Genomic DNA, 11,967 nt, shown 5'->3' on the forward strand with positions numbered 1-11,967 from the left:
AAGTCTCCAGTTTTGTTAGTAGTTAACTGTAACTTTACCTTACCAGTTGAAGTCGGAAGTACGACTTAGGTTGAGTTCATTAAACTCGTTTTTCAACCATTCCATACATTTCTTGTAACAAACTATAGTTTTGGCAAGCTCGGCTTCAGCGCACATCTACTTTGTTCACTCGACACAAGTCATTTTTCAACAGTCTTTAACAACAGATTATTTACACTTATAATTCACTCGTCAATCACAAATTTCGAGTGGGTCAGCACACCTTTCACATCAACTACACGTTGACTGTGCTTTATACAGCTGGAAAATTCCAGAAAATGATGTCATGGCTTTAAGAAGCTTCTGATAGGTAATTCGACATCATTTTGAGTCAATTGAGGCTGCCTCTTTCTGCTTGACATAACTCGCGCGCCAACAACCCAAAAGAAATCAGCCAAGACCTCAGAAAAAAATCTGTCATCTTGGGAGCAATTTCCAAATGCCTAAAGGTACCACGTTCATCTGTACAAACAATAGTACGCAAGTATAAACACCATGGGACCACACAGCCGTCATACCGCTCAGGAAGGAGACAACTCTGTCTCCTAGAGATGAACGTACTTTGGTGCGAAAGGTGCAAATCAACCCCAGAACAACAGCAAAGGACACTATGAATATGCTGGAGGAAACAGGTACAAAAGTATCTATATCCACAGTAAAACGAGTCCTATATCGACATAACCTGAAAGGCCGCTCAACAAGGAAGAAGCCACTGCTCCAAAACCACCATAAAAAAGCCAGACTACGGTTTGCAGCTACACATGGCGACAAAGATCGTACTTTTGGAGAAATGGCCTGTGGTCTGATGAAACAAAAATAGAACTATTCGGCCATAATGAACATTGTTATGTTTGGAGGAAAAATGGCGATGCTTGCAAGCCGAAGAACACCATCCCAACCGTGAAGCACGGGGGTGCCAGCATCATGTTGTGGGGGTGCTTTGCCTCAGGAGGGGCTGGTGCATTTCACATAATAGATGTGGCAGAACTAAAAAAGCGTGTGCGAGCCAGGAGCCCTACAAACCTGACTCAATTACACCAGCTCTGTCAGGAGGAATGGGCCAAAATTCACACAACTTATTGTGGAAAGCTTATTGTGGGAGCCTAGCCGAAACATTTGACAATTTAAAGGCAATGCTACCAAATAAAAGCTGAAATAAATCATTCTCTCTACTATTATTCCGACATTTCACATTCTTAAAATAAAGTGGTGATCCTAACTGACCTAAAACAGGGATTTTTTATTAGGATTAAATGTCAGCAATTGTGAAAAACTGAGTTTAAATGTATTTGGCTTAGGGGATGTAAACTTCCGACCTCAACTGTACTTGAAAAGTTATCTTAACATACACAATACACACAAATATATACATACATTTCTCAGAGCAGACTTTGGGCTGGTGGTGAGTATGAGGCTGTGTGTAGAGCCACTGATGACACATGATTCGTTTTGGGGGTTGCCAGTGTGTGGACCGTGGTTTGAGGGAAGATGGGTGGGGTGGGGTGTGACTGTGTTATGGTGTGTGTGACTGTCTGTCTGTCTGTCTGTCTGTGTGTGTGGCTTAGTATGGGGCGGAGAGTGGACAGTAGTTGTTGGTTCAGTTCATCAGGATCACTCTGAATGCTCTCCTAAGTGCGTCCCAAATGGCACCCTATTCTCTATATAGTGTACTACATTTGACCAGAGCCCTATGGGCCCTAGTCAAAAGTATTGCACTATAAAGTGTCACACCCTGATCTGTTTCACCTGTCTTTTTGATTGTCTCCACCCCCCTCCAGGTGTCGCCCATCTTCTCCATTAGCCCCTGTGTATTTCTACCTGTGTTCTCTGTTTGTCRGTTGCCTGTTCGTCTTGTTTGTCAAGCCCACCAGCGGTTTTGTGTCAGCTCCTGCGTTCTCTCTTTTCTCGTCCTCCTGGTTTTTGACTCTTGCCTGTCCTGATCCTGTACCCGCCCGCCTGACCACTCTGCCTGACCCTGAGCCTGCCTGCCATCCTGTACCTTTGCCCTACCTCTGGATTACCGACCTCTGCCTGACCTGACCCTGAGCCTGCCTGTCGTTGTGTACCTTTGCCCCTGTTGTTGTAATAAACATTGTTACTTTGACACGGTCTACATCTGGGTCTTACCTTGATACCTGATAATAACATGAATAAGGGGCCATTTGGGACACATCCTTAGTCATCCAACATCAATACATCATACACAGCCCTCTCCCACACTCATATAAATAGCTGAGTACGACTAGTGGCTTGGGGGAGGGAACTTTGCATACTGTGCCTGTAGAGAGCAGAGCTATCCTGGCGTGTATTTTGGCTTTTGGTGCCTTTTCCATTGTGTAAAAATGAGAGAGTCAGAGAGTCAGCAAATACCCATCTCACACAATGTGTGAGAGTCTGTGCGCGCGTGTGTGTGGGAGTATGCGTGTGTGTGTGAGTCTGTGCGCGCGTGTGTGTGGGACGTATGTGTGTGTTGAGTCGGGCGCGTGTGTGTGTGGGGCAGTACGTTGTGCTGTGTGGTGTATGGTCTGGGCACGGTGTGCTGTGGGACGTATGTGTGTGTGTGTAGTCTGGCGCGTGGTTGTGTGGGAGTACGTGGTGGTGAGTCTGGGCGCGTGTGTGTGGGGGAGTATGTGTGTGGTGGTGAGTCTGGGCGCTGTGTGTGTGGAGTACGGTGTTGTGGTGTCTGTGCGCATTTGTATATATTTGTGTTTCTAGGAAATCTCCTATAAGGCGCTTTCTATTTGTGGGTGGGTGTGTGCGTCATATACTGCACAGATGACTTATTTAGTGGTTTGTAGGGCTGTAATTGAGAAAGCAAGAGATTAGTTAAAACCCCTTTTGGTCAGGGCAATACATGGTTGAACGTTCCATTACTAAACTCMTAGAAAWAGAGGATTCCAAAAGAGTTCTTCGGCTAATGATCTTGGAGATGGGGAAAMGGCCGATYAATGGGGAAAGGGKCGACAGTTTGCAAGACTCCACCCGGAGGGGCAGATCCCGGGTGGACAGCCTTCTGCCCGAGACGATACCGGGAGCTGGGGTCCGATGGCGATCTGCTTGTCATCGATACCTGGAGGTGGTCTTGAGGAGGGCCGACCGGGCTCTCCTCCAGGTACGACGACAGCGGRGGACAAACATCTGGGCAGAAGGTATTAGTTAAAACCCCTTTTGGTCAGYGRAATACATGGTTGAASGTTCCATTACTAKACTCTTAGAAAAAAAGGGTTCCAAAAGAGTTCTTCGGCTGTCCCCATAGGATAACCTTTTTCGGATCTAGGTAGAACCATTTTTGGATCCAGGTACAACTCTTGTATGTTCTATATAGCAGCTTTTTTTCTAAGAGTGCACCCTACAGATGAAAATCACATTTTATTTTGGGGTATGGTTAASATGGGATCACATGCATCACGGCATTATCTGTCTCATTTCCTGAAGTTTTAAATTAAAGGTTAAATTCTAATTTTAAAGGTGGGAAAATAGAGAGAGAGAGGAATATAGAGAGCTCATACAAGAGGACAGAGAGAGGTGGTATGTAAACTAAACATTTACCCTCTAACCCCATGTCTCCTCCGTATTTTCTCTCCCAGAGTTAATCTTAGTTCATAAAACAAACTAAAGCCAATATGATCCCCTCGTTATTTTCCCTGATTACATTACTGTCCAGGTGACTGCAGTGCACTCAACCATCACCTCCAAGTAAGCATTTTATATAGTTAGTCTGTGGTCCTGGGTGTTTTTGTGCAGATGTCAAGCCATGGTGGCAMACATTGACAGCGTTAGTGTGAGTTGAAACACTGCGTTAATGCTTAAATAAATTGAGGGATTTAGTAACACGTATGGAGWAAATGTTCCTTTGATACCTTCTACCTTTTAAATATATTTTTCAAACTATTTTTTGTGAGTACATTTTGTATGTACAGGTGAGCTTTCCCTGCCGGCCCAATGTCAGTCTGTACACGAAGGATCCCCGGGCACCAATGGAGAGCAGGGAGGATGCCTATGCCCACRTGGAGCTACGCACCTTGGAACAGTCCCTTCTGGCCACATYCGTGGGCAGCATCACAGAACTCAGTGAGTGTGTGTGTCTTTGTGTGTGTCACYTTCTCAATCTTCACATTCACTCAAGCACTCTCAAACGTATTACATACCCTCTTCATTTTACATTTAAAGATTCCCTCTCTCACACACTCTTTCTCAAACACCAACATACTCCTCTCACTTTAGTCCTAGCCAGAGAGGAACTATCTGGTCCTTATGCATGTGATCAATCAGTCGTATCTAGTCAGGAGAAAGAGACTGTTCTGGGCACAGACTCTTACCGACCATGTTCAACCTGGTTCTGAGTAGAGGTCCGTCTTTCACATTTAGAGATACAGAGAGCTACCAGCTGTTAACTCCAACATCCCCAGTCTGTCTTGTTCTTCTCTTGTTCATCTTTATTAAAACTAGGGCACCTAAATATGGCAGCACTGAACACCACCATMGGTTACTTGACGTGGATGTCGATTAAGGCAGTCCCCCGCACCTCTGATTCATAAGGGTTGGGTTAAATGTGGAAGACACATTTCAGTTGAAGGCATTCAGTTGTACAACTGACTAGGTATCCCCCTTTCCCTTTACTTTGAAAGGTGGCACCCAAAATTCAAATTTTGAATCCATCCAACTGTCCATTTGTCTCATGTATTTTGTTAGAACGTAAACTTACTTAGATGTCTCTTTCTGTAAGTCAGTTGTTCCCGAAACATTTTAAAGCGCTGTGCCCCACCCTAGCTAAAGCYTCTCAAATAGACAAAACAAGTTTTTAGCCAAAACCTAAGGCCGGGAATCAATCCCATCATGCTTTGTCGACAATGCACCTTTTTAAAGGCAATGTTCCCGCGCTCGAGGAGACGCTGCATATGTCGGCTCAATCAGAAATGACCTGTAAATGGCGCATTGTCGACAAAGTGTGATTGGATTGAATCCCAGCCTAACGCTTTAGCCACAATCCAGTAGGGACTGGTCGGGAAACACTGCTTTACGATTTATGTGAAAGCTAGCGTTGTAGAAAGGATGACAGACAGACAGTGTTGGTGTAGGTAACAACACTGGTCTCAGGTCTGCCGTTAGCATAATAAAGTTAACCATGTTCGCTGTCTGTTTTTCTGACCCGTGGTCTTTCTCAAGGGTCCCTTCATTAGAATCAGACAGGGATGTTGTATTCACTGAACCATTTAGGCGACATAACAGACCACTGTGTGTTGCCAAAACATAAGGGTACTTTCACGTCAGCCACGGGGTGTTATAGACCCCCTTGCTCCCTCCGCCCAGCACACACCCCAAACACACTCACACACTCACTCCCCTGTTTCCACAAACCAAACYAGTTCCGTGTGGGTCCTTTTCTCTCTGGTCGTCTTGGGAGTAGCACCTAGCAAAACAGTGCACGCCCTTGTTCATTCTTGGAGACCAAGCGCATAAATGAAATGGGAAAACATACAGTTTGTTTCACCATAGAGAAAGATAAAAAATATTTAAAAAATAACATAATTGTGGTGCTTATTGCTATCACTAGAGATGTAATATTGTCTAGTATATCTACCCATATGGATATACAGTACATACTGTATATACAGTATGATATTAACTAAAAACCTGCATATACTTTGACAGACACTGTGGCTACTTCAGGAGCCTTCGCGTCATTAAACAAGGAAGTAGTCATTTTAAGATTGCAATCTCTTTCACAGGAGCAGATTCTCTCACTGCTCTCTGGTTGCTACGTTTAAGAGCTGGCGCCTCTTCTTTCCAATGCCTTCCACATATGTTGTGTGATAAGTGACTGCTATAGCTACGGCTGAGGACCACCATTCCTGGTTTAAGGGTCTATAGGGAAGGACGTGCCYTTGAGCCCAGCTAAACCCAACTCTGCTCCCAAACTTGACATCTGATGAGTAGCTGAGACTCGATCGTTGAACCGTTCGTATTGTTTCATCTGCATAGAGTTATAATAAGACACAGAATTGATTCAACGTTAGCTCCGGCTGCWACCTGTGATATCTCAGAAACTGAAGGGCAAAACCGCGATGTAGCTCTGTCTATAACTCTACTGACAGAAGTTGAAAGTCCCACAGGTTTGCATTGCAAACGCATTGGCAAGGAAACGGATATCGTATACAGAGCATTATGGGTACTGCAGTGCATCACTTCACAACTACAGCATCTGTGTTTAATTGATGATGTATAGCTGAGGTTTTATGGATCTGTATCAGATTATGATGTGTGTGATACTGATTGTGTGTGTGACTGTTTCCTCTCAGGTGACCTGGTGTCACAGTCCATGCACCACATACAGCGCCTCCGCGTGGTATACCCCTCCCTCAGCCCTATTCACCCAGCTAATTAGCATTCAGTATTCTGGGCGCCCAATGCCATGCGTACCCTCTACTACTTCCTGTCTAGCCCACAGATGGAATCACTGGAGAACCCAAATCTAGAGCCCCCCAGGAATGGCCCCTGAGCAGAAAAGAGGTAAGGGCTGTGTGTGTGTGTGATGTGTGTGTGGTGTGTGTGTGTGGTGTGTGTGTGGTGCGGTGTGTGTGTGTGTGTGTGTTTGTTGTGTGTGTGTGTGTGTGGTGTTGTGTGTGTGTGGTGCGTGCGTGCGTGCGTGCGTTGACGCGTGCGTGCGTGCGTGCGTGCGTGGCGTCTTTTTGCGTAGCGTGCGTGCGTGCGGTGCGTGCGTCGTGCGTTCGTGCGTGCGGCGTGCTGTGCTGTGCTGCTTGTTGCGTGCCTTCTTATGCTAGGCACACAGAGATATTGTTCCCCTCCACGCTGGTACCAATATTAATCAACATGCCCCATTAAAACCTGTTAGCGTCGCAGTTAGACTCAGCTCTGTGTCTCTGTTGAGCCCTGTGATCTCAGTAACCATAACCAGAGAGGAAGAGGTGAAGCTCCAAAGTCTGCATAAGCCTCATGGGCTTATTTTGGACCGAAGCTTGTCGCCTGCTTTTCCGCATTTGGGACGACTCCCACTGTTAGAGCGGAGACATGAGCATCTCGACATTATATACAGGTCTTTGCCGTAACGACCTGCCTCTGTGCTCTGGGGAGGTGAAGAGACCGCATGTTCTAAAACAAACGTCACACCAAGGAACCGGTGTTCTATCTATAGTCCTTTGTTAACGGTAAAAAGCTGCCCGTTTTCTCAATTAGGGCAAAAGTTATGGGACACACATTAAGACTACCAAAAAGCACCCTGCGTGAACCTGATTTAGCCCCCTGCAGGAAATTAAGTAGTTGTTTTTGTAAAAAAGGCTGAGGAATTGGTCCTTTACGGCAGATTTGAAGGCATTATGGGACTTTGAGTCATTGAGGAAAGTGAATAAACTATATTACTTCATTGCTTGAATCTTTGCTCCTCCCCACAGACTGTTTATGCTCCTTCCCCCTCTGATGGAGTGGATACGAGTTGCCGTGGTGCACGCGGAGCACCGCCGCAGCCTATTGGTGGACAGCGATGATGTCAGACAGACCGCCAGACAGCTCCTCCCAGGATTGGACTGTGAGCCCCTGCCTCTACTACATCATGATCATTTCACTTGATGGCAATGTTTACCAAAGCTTTGAATGCATATACATTTCAGACTTAGATATGTCATGTTTTCCATTCTTCTCTCAGGTTTCTTGCTGTTCCCCCAGACAGCCCTCGGTCCACCCAGACAGTCATGGTTGGGTGGCCCTCACCTTCGCTGTGCTGCATGGACACCTCTCAGTATCTCAGGTGAGTCCTCACTGCTCAGTGGAACGGGTCTAACACAGTTTCTTACTCACACATCTCAGCCTTGATGGTGCTACCCTGTGGGAAGMTTTTTTTGTCTGTGTAGTGTAGTACTAACCATTCCTCTGAGTTTCTGTGTTGTATAGCTCCTGTTGGAGGTGGGTGCAGATGTGGAGGGCACTGCTGTTACTTCCAGCCAGGAGAGCTCTGCTGAGACTCCTCTACAGCTGGCCTCTGCTGCTGGGAACTATGAAATGGTGAGCCTGCTGCTGGCCCACGGTGCCCACCCTCTACTCAGAGTGCATGATTGGAACGCTCTGACATCCCCGCTCTACGAGGACATGAACTGCTTCAGCGACGCCGCTGCGCACGGACACAGGTAGCTGCACCTGTCTGACTAGTCCAGGCTTGGGCCATGTCTCAATAGTCTAAAGTGTCGTTCTTTCCTTGTCTATTTCCTTCAGTCAGAACTGAATGAATGAATGAATGGATACTCATCCCCTACTCTCCTACAGGGAACGTCCTGAGGAGGCTTCTGACCCAGCCCCGGCAGAGGAAGGAGGACATTCTCTCTCTGCAGGAGATACCGGCTGAGGGGTTCCAGGAGAAGGAAGAGGAGGCTGGCTCACTACCTCCCCCCAGCCTCAGCCCTTGTATCCCTGCTGTCTACCCCAGTAGCTCCAGCCCCATGCCCAGGCTATGTAAGGCCAGGATGAAGGCCCTGCAGCAGGCTGCCTACTACAGCGCTGTGCACGGCTACCTGGATGTCACCATGGAGCTACGATCACTGGGTATGGATTATTTGTAGGCCTACTTCTTTTGTATATGCCATCGTCATTGTTTTCTGAAGGACTTGTGAATCATGCATTCCGAAAGCACAGAAATATGAATTGATCCACTTTAGGTTGTTTGAGACTTTGTTCTCAATGACTGACCTAGGTAAATCATCTCTTGGGACCCTAATTTGTGGCCCTATTTGTTCCCCAGGTGTCTCCTGGAAGCTCCACGTGTGGCTGGAGTCCCTCCATGTAGCCCAGCAGCTGTCCAGGGATGAGTTGACCCTCTCTCTCCTCAGAGACTTCACCACTATCAGGCCACGGTCTACTGCCAGGAGCGGGTCTCGCCCGCCCTAACTCTCTTGTTTAACATGCTTGCAACCAGCAAGGTAGCCATGACTTGCCGTCGATGACTTGGGCCTTGCAGTCCAATTTCTCCTTCAGTCGGTGTTGTTTGGGTTGACCATGTAGACTACAGTTTTCAGCGAGTAAATGTTCAGTGAAACCTCAAACCAGAAGCAGAGTGTGAATCAGAAAAAGCGATCCAACGTCTTACGAATTCTCAAATCAGTTGTTATAAAAATGGGTAGCACACGTACAATGTCTGTTATATAAAATCACGACTCTTTCTGAACACGATTATGTCCCTTTAGGACTATGCCATAACCAAGAGACGGTCAGCCGTCTTCTCTCACTGTTACGGCTCTGCTGCTACTCCCTCTGTTCCTCAGATGGACCTCATTCTCTCCACGCAGCTAGGTATGGAGACCGGCATACTCTCTCGATATGGAACTGTAGTCTGTTTAATTGCTCCGATTTTTAGGGTCCGAGTTTTCACTACATTTTAGCAAGAGTAACTCCAACGTTTTGTGTAAACCGTGCTTAGTTGTGTACATGTATTTCAATGTATGTTTCTGACTCTAAACGGTGTAAACGTCACTTCGCTTTCTCCCCTCCACCAGATGCTCATTTCCTGAACAACCCAGAGATGTTGTTAGTGGAAGGCCGTCCCTTCTATGCCCACAGGGTCCTCCTCATGTCTGTCTCAAAGGTGAGCTAGCACTTCCCTCCTRACACCTGAGGTGGCAGCCTGAGACTGAAAGCATAGTATGTTTACCATCAAGTATGACCTCGAGTGCAGGCTCGAGTGTTTTCAGGGCCGCCTGTGCTTTTGTGTCCACAATTTGGTTATCAAGACTCTTTTGTCTCTTTCAGGTTTCGGTCCCTGCTGAGTTTCTGTGCGTCAGACACCAGCACCAGTCACATCTCTGACATCACATACAGCACCTTCCAGAGGATGATGAGTTGTCTGTACTGTGGAGGGACTGAAGGCCTGATGCTGTCACAGGCTGACGCTATGGAGGTAAGAAACGCATCCTCATTTACACTGATAGAACTTCATTCATACATCCCATTGTTGATCCGAAACATTTACGACAGTGGTTAAGCTTTAGGAATGGCCCCCACTATCACTTGTCATTGAGGAGTAGAAAGACAACATAGTGGAGTTCATTCATAAAACGTAAGCACTTTGGAAAGTTGTAACTGTATGTTTGGAGTGGTGACTTGTGATGGAAGTATTCTCTGCTCCTCTGTCAGCAGCGGCTGCCAGTGGTCTGTTTCTTCCAGCTGAGAGGCTGTGTGACATCCTGCTCTCCCAGAGTATCGCCCTGGACAACGCTGTCAGCATCTACTTGTTGTCCAGGGTAAGTATTCAAACCTTGTTATTATGAAAGGTAGTCCCCAGCAGGCTTTAAGCTATGTCATAACGCTATCTGTGTGTTGTCTGCACCTTGACAGTAGCACGTGCAATCCCTTATAACGATCATCAAAGACGAAAAGCATCTCTCTCTCTCTCTCTCTCTCTCTCATATATATATATATATATATATATATATATATATTCTGTACAGGATCACGGGGCGGCAGAGCTCAGGAGGTTCTGCGACAGAGCCCCGGAGTGGACCATGTCAGGACCGACACTCCTCTCTCCTCCTGGAGGATCTGGAGGTCACTTTGGTCCACAGGCTGCTCTCGCTGTACCCTCCCTGCAGAGAGTAAGCCACCGGCTGCGTCTCAGTAGTCATAGTTGGCGTCTTTGTTCTTCCATTGTCTCGTTTCCTTCAACTGTACTGATGTGAAATAACTACATAAGTGAAAGCCAAGTAGCTATATCTGTTCTTAAATGTCAGTTATGGTGAAGGAAAGGGGATGAGGAGAGGAGGCCACATTCAAATATTGAGATGGACCCCATGTGGGGAGAAGGACAGACATACCAGCAGGAGATAAAGTAGTATCTCGCAGTGCGGCGATGTCACCACTGTCGCCAGCACAGGTTGGTAATGGTACTCTGTCATGAAGGAGAGAAGAGGCWGSSKCTAGGTGAAGCTGCCACCYGACATAACACTTTRACTGTGATCCTACAGGCCCTCAAACCTGCTCCTGTGAATGCCCAACGTACTGCTAGGGTAGTTAGCAGCTTCTTGCCACACGTGCCACAAATAGTGAAAGGACAACTGAAGGTGCTGCAAAAAGTTAGAGCTGGAAGCATAAAGAGTTTTGCAGTTGTTGAACGCAAACTCACCATCAGTTCCTCATGTAGCCCGGAGAGCAGGAAGGAGGATCGATGGATAACTGGAGAAGTACTGCTGCCATCTAGTGATGTGTGGGACTTGTTCCACAGGACTGARGTAGGAAATCTAGAAAWMGTCCATTGCTTYAGAGAGGAAATGGATGCAACYTACTATGGCTGGAATTGATCWAGAATACGAWGAAGGTTTATGGATATACCGCCAACATAATAACAGGTACTGAGACTCTGTTGGTAAGAAATAAAGCATTTAGAGGCTGCTGTTACTTACTAGAGTCCGTCCTCTCTCGTGTGGATGGAACTAGGGGAGATAGATATTGGACAGGAATAACAGAACTCTGGATATTTTATTCTACTGTACATACAGTGTGTCAAACGTTTGGCTCACAATAATTAGCGTCGGCGTTTTTATATTAGCCCCCTTTTTAGAATAATATGCACCCATGGAAGTGTATAAGATCCAATCAGAAATCACCACCACGCAATTCCAAAGTCAACAGATTTATTTCCTTTTGCACTTGAAGTTGTTCACAGTTATGTCACAAGGGGATACATTGCCAGTGGTTTCCTGCTAAATACCAGCGCTCCTGGCGTTGTGTTCTACTGTATGTCCATCGTCCTGTGTGGCCTGGTGACCCAATAGTACAAAATAGAAAGAATAACACTAATAGGTATTGCTTTATTTTATCTCTTCTGATACCAATTCCCACCCCAGACAGAGTTCGTGACCAGAGTATCAGGTCTCTCTTTGAGAGAAACGGTGTGTGTGTGTGTGTGTGTTTGTAACTGTGTGTGTGTGCAGA

At 46.4% G+C, this 11,967-nt stretch overlaps 1 pseudogene; it reads left to right on the forward strand.

The window, feature by feature from the left end:
• Nucleotides 1-2,968: 2,968 nt before the first annotated feature.
• LOC112080478 (ankyrin repeat and BTB/POZ domain-containing protein 2-like) lies at nucleotides 2,969-10,847 on the forward strand (annotated as a pseudogene).
• Nucleotides 10,848-11,967: the final 1,120 nt, after the last annotated feature.

Source organism: Salvelinus sp. IW2-2015, unplaced genomic scaffold (assembly GCF_002910315.2).
Source record: "Salvelinus sp. IW2-2015 unplaced genomic scaffold, ASM291031v2 Un_scaffold16331, whole genome shotgun sequence".
Classification (NCBI taxonomy): Eukaryota; Metazoa; Chordata; class Actinopteri; order Salmoniformes; family Salmonidae; genus Salvelinus; species Salvelinus sp. IW2-2015.